This window comes from Herpailurus yagouaroundi, unplaced genomic scaffold, assembly GCF_014898765.1.
Source record: "Herpailurus yagouaroundi ecotype Mexico unplaced genomic scaffold, PumYag 28, whole genome shotgun sequence".
NCBI lineage: Eukaryota > Metazoa > Chordata > Mammalia > Carnivora > Felidae > Herpailurus > Herpailurus yagouaroundi.
This window is the reverse complement of record NW_024412376.1, coordinates 101,864,870-101,870,027: the sequence shown is the minus strand read 5'-3', so window position 1 is coordinate 101,870,027 and position 5,158 is coordinate 101,864,870. Positions and strand designations below refer to the sequence as shown.

The 5,158-nt window shown below is 36.5% G+C and overlaps 1 long non-coding RNA gene across 1 annotated transcript; it reads right to left on the bottom strand.

The window, feature by feature from the left end:
• Positions 1-854: 854 nt before the first annotated feature.
• Positions 855-1,358, bottom strand: LOC121033662 (uncharacterized). The gene is made up of 2 exons (XR_005792052.1): positions 1,252-1,358; positions 855-1,005 (listed from the first exon to the last, which is right to left on the bottom strand). It is a non-coding gene; the product is annotated as an uncharacterized LOC121033662 (long non-coding RNA).
• Between the last annotated feature and the right edge of the window lie 3,800 nt (positions 1,359-5,158).

Genomic DNA, 5,158 nt, shown 5'->3' with positions numbered 1-5,158 from the left:
TTTATTTTGTAAAAGACACTGTGTTAACTGTGTGTCTTAGCATCTTCACTGGTAAAATGAAGAGGTTGACTAGTTGAGCCAGAAGAACTTTCTGACCCTAAAAGTTTGGTTTTTAGAATATGAGCTACTTTGTACACATCTTCCTTAAATGGATGATACCAATAGATCTAAAAATACTACAAATATCTCTGTTCATAAACCAAAGGCAAGAACATTCTAGTCTTCAGCCTTTGGGGGTGAGTATGGAATTCCCCGTGGTTTAAGTCATATTTCTAAATTTCTAACTTATTTTTGGAGATCCATTTGAAGATGATTACCATGAAAGAAGCGCTTTGACACTTTTGGAGGACACAGAGGTTGGTGTGAGTATATATGAACTCGATGAATGAGACACACTAGTTAGAACTAATAAATTAAGTTCTGGTGCCTGAGTTACTATGGTTTCTTAGAGTTAATTTTTTTATTCTGGTAGCATAATTTTAAATATTCAAACTGAGATAGGTAAGGGACTTACTCTTCATAAACTTTATCAAAAATTTGAGCGGTGCCTGGGTGGCTCAGTTGGCTAAGTGTCCGACATTGACTCAGGTCATGATCTCATGGTTCGTGAGTTCACGTCCCACGTCAGGCGCTGTGCTGACAAGCTCAGAGCCTGGAGCCTGCTTCAGATTTTGTGTCTCCCTCTCTGCCTTCCCTCTCCCACCCATCTCTCTCTCTCTCTGTCTCTCTTCTTCTCTCTTTCTCTCAAAAATAAACATTTAAAAATAAATAAATAAACAAATAAACTTTATCAAGAATTTGAAAGCAAAACTATGTAATAGAAGTGAGCCAGTGTGTGGCCATCTTATCCTAGTCATACCATCTTTCAATAAAGAAACCTCTTTTTTGTTCGTAGATATGAGGAAATTCTTAATTTAGCTTTTTTCTCTAGAGATATATCAACCAACATCTCTAGCCATTCCCAGCATTGCTTTTCAGTCTTCTATCTAGATATCTGTTTGTTACCTTTCTTTTTTTTTTTTTTTTAATTTTTTTTTCAACGTTTATTTATTTTTTGGGACAGAGAGAGACAGAGCATGAATGGGGGAGGGGCAGAGAGAGAGGGAGACACAGAATCGGAAACAGGCTCCAGGCTCTGAGCCATCAGCCCAGAGCCTGACGCGGCGCTCGAACTCACGGACCGTGAGATGGTGACCTGGCTGAAGTCGGACGCTTAACCGACTGCGCCACCCGGGCACCCCTGTTTGTTACCTTTCTTAATTTTAACTGATGCCTACTTACTACAGATTAAATCCTACAATGGCCAGGAAAGTCTCTCAATAATAAAACTTTCTGAGTAATAACTAAGATTTTATTTTAATTAGCAACTTATATAACAAAATTGCAACACAATGAATCATCTTGGGAGTCTCTTAGCAATCAAAATATTTTTTGACCAGTCATTATGGCTGTGTGGCCTCATAACCATCATGTCACTACCACACTGAGGACATAAACAGGGAAAGTTTTATTCCCCCCAAATAAAGGAAGATTTCTTTTCAGTCGAGGGGGTTGAAATAAATGAAATGATATTTCAACTAACAAAAATTTACTTGAAATAGTTGGAAAATTAAGCGACTATTTCACAATTTCTTAGGTACTGGTATATGCATAACTTGTATATAGACTTTTTATAAATCTCCTGATATAAAAATGGCAATGGTGTAAGAAAAGAAATTATGTTTAGAAATGCCATTTCCTAAATCATGCATCTTTGCCTATTTCTCCCTCTTCTCTCCTGTTCCCCACTTCTCTTTCCAAACTGACATTCCACCCCCACTCCTAGATGTCACACACACACACACACACACACACACACACACACACAAACACACACAGAGTCACTTAAAAACGAAATTTTTTTCAATAACTGTTCTCTTGAACTCAAATTCAGGGGCTGTTGATGTCAATATAGTATTTTCAAAGTATCTTATTGTAAGCTGTGTAGATAATGTATACAATTTACAGGATTTGGGGTTGTGGAATTTAAACTTGAAGGTTGGACTCCCCAGATGTCAGGACTGTAATACTCCAGATACATTTTTACATTCACCTAGCTATATATTAATTGATGATCATTTATTCACTTAACATAGATGTTTTTATTTCTGAAAAAAAAAGCCTCTTGTAGCCTGTTTAATATTTTTATAGACAATTCTATGTGTATAATACAATTATCAGTCTTCCATAATTTCTTTCTATAATTACATTATTCAGTTTAGTCTTTCTCCTTTCACTTTTCTCTGCGCTAACAAATAACTAGTATCTGGATATTGACTTCTTGTTGAATCAAGGTTGGTTTAAAGAATAGCTATGCACGCCTGATGTATAAGATTACGTCTAAAATTAGAAATGTGGGATAAATCTGACTGCTCTGTATAGCTTTTTTTCCCCTGGAGAATTGTATTTTAATGTAGTATATAGGCGATTAAATGACCACCCCTTTTCTAAAAACCAAGCCTTCTTTTCAGCTTTTCACACTAGTTTCTGTAAATGTCTTAGTCCAGAATTTAATGCTTGTACAGTTAATGGCGATTTAAAATATATATATTATATATATATATATATGGAAAACTTTAAAGATGCTTTTAATTTATTTAATGACTGTTGTCTTTCTATAATGGTAATTTTCATCCTTAAATGGTGAGAAAAATTCTTTTTACTATAGTTATTACATGCAAAATGGAATTTGGTTCTTTAGTCAAATCCACTAAAGGGGCACATTGCAGTGAAACTGTGCAGAGCACTTCACTACTGATGTATAAGCTTTGCTGACTTTGTATCATTTTCTTCCAGTAATGGAGAGCTTTTCATTATACAGTATGAAAATAAAAATTACTTAATTGAATGTTTCCCCATTCTTTTCTACTACAATTGGAAAAGACTGCATTTGTAAAACTTTTTCAACTGTGCTGCATTTGAAAAGAGGTTATAAAGGTTGGGCACAGACTTAAATATTTACAAATGGTGCCATGAATGGTCAACAAAGCATGATTACATTGTGGAACAATACAGAAACACACCCGGGAGGTGAAAACATGTCTTCCAAACTGGAGTAACTCAATTTGAATTCTTTTGTGTTTGGTTTTATATTTCTTCTTTAACCACAAAGTCCCCATTTCTTCATTGGAGATATTTTTTCTGGGTGCCTGATCCCCTGGTATTTCATCATTTATTATCACCATGTTCTAGGTACATTTTGGGATGATGAGTATTTAAATTAATTAATCTGATCATCAAACTATATTGCATTATTTTTGTGTACGTACTAGCTTTGTCTTTAAGAAGAAGAATGACCTGAGGTCAAGAAGTAAAATATATTTTCATATTATTTTCACTCACTTAATGTATATCAGATGTATTCAGACTGTGATATTTAACTAAAATCTATAGCATTTTGGGATTATAAGGCACTTTAGAGGTCATGTTGAGCAAATTTCTTAACCTATCTGTGCCCCATTTAACTTATCTATGGGGCACCTGGGTGGCTCAGAGGGTTAAGCATCCTGTTCTGGTCAGGTCATGATCTCACAGTTCGTGTATTTGAGCCCCGTGTTGGGCTGTCTGATGTCAGTGCAGAGCTTGGTTTAGATCCTCTGTGCCCCCGTCTCTACTCTGCCACTGCTCGTGCCCTCTCTCTCTCTCTTTCTCAAAAATAATAAACCTTTAAAATGGGGCATAAACTTCCTGCCCCATAAGGTTGTTACAAGGTGCAATAAGATAAGATGTGTAAATTATTTTGCCAAGTGCCTGAAATAGAATAAAGGCTTAGTTACTATCAATTATTACTATTATTATTATTATTATTATCAAATCGAGTCTTCTCATTTCCCAAAGAGTCTTCTCATTTCCCAAACTATACTCTAGTTTATACCTATTTGGATGTCTCCTGATTATGCCCTCCTTTAAAATCTGGCTGCCATCAACAGGGATGGGTTCCTTGACACATGACAAATATGGTCATGGAACAAAAGCTGAAACAATATTGGTAAAGCTGGGAGGATATTTAGCAGCAATGCTGCCGAAGAGGGTTGTAACTCTTTTGCACCAGGCACGTGAAAAAGTTTAAAAACCAGCGTTCAGCGAAAAAAAATGGGGCACAGATTAAGCATGGAGTTTCACAGAGTAAGGAGAGTAGCTGCCTTGTTTCCTGATGATATTATGGCTTCTGTTCTTGTCTCTCATAAACTGTACTTCCTGTCCTTGGATTATATGAGATATTCCAACAAACTCCATAAAATGCTCACTCTTCTGAAGCAGAACTGAGCCAGTGTCTGTAAATTGTAACCAAAAAGAATCGTGAAGACAATATACTGAACTTCTGAGAATTCCCGGGGCCATACAACAAACTACTGGAAAATTTGGTATTTAGAGCCCTTTGTAACATTATGGAGAGAACATGGTCTTTGACATCAAACTGACTTCCAGTGTGATCCTGGCACTGCTAGTTATTACCAGGATGACAAATGCCTTTGAGGAATATTGACTGGGTTATCATACCATCAAGGTGGTCAGTTCTGTGACTAAGAGGGGCTTGCAAAGGAGTTGCTATTGTAATAGGTTGACTCGGTATTTGTGCCAGAGGATTGCCTTGAAAAATCTCTTACGATTGGTCTTTGTGGCTATTAGAAGATGTGGTGGAGATTGGGGTAGAGAATAAGAACTTTGAGCACAAATCCGCATCCTCCTAAAAATTATTTAGTATTACCAAGGATTAGCTCACATTGCACAAAACTGTCACGGTTGGTGGAGATGTGCTTGTTGATGCAGAGCATCAGTATCTAAATTGTACACAGTCTCAAAACTGGAGGTTAGCTATATGTAACTATCCTCAAGTGAATATCAACCAATAAAACCAGAGTATACAATAAGAAAAAGCACAATGCCACAGGGTTATACGTTTAGATTCACAACACACAAAATTAAGAATCCACGAATCTTTTCTTCATGCTCTTTTGTCCACACACACATACAAATAGATGTTCTCACAGTATGAGTTTTTAAATTTAATTTGGGTTCTAATATTTGTATTTTCCAGTTGCACTTGCTGTAACCCCGGACTTTAGCCCTGGCATTGCTCAGCTCCGGGCTTGTGTGCTTTGCTATGTTTCTTCACCTC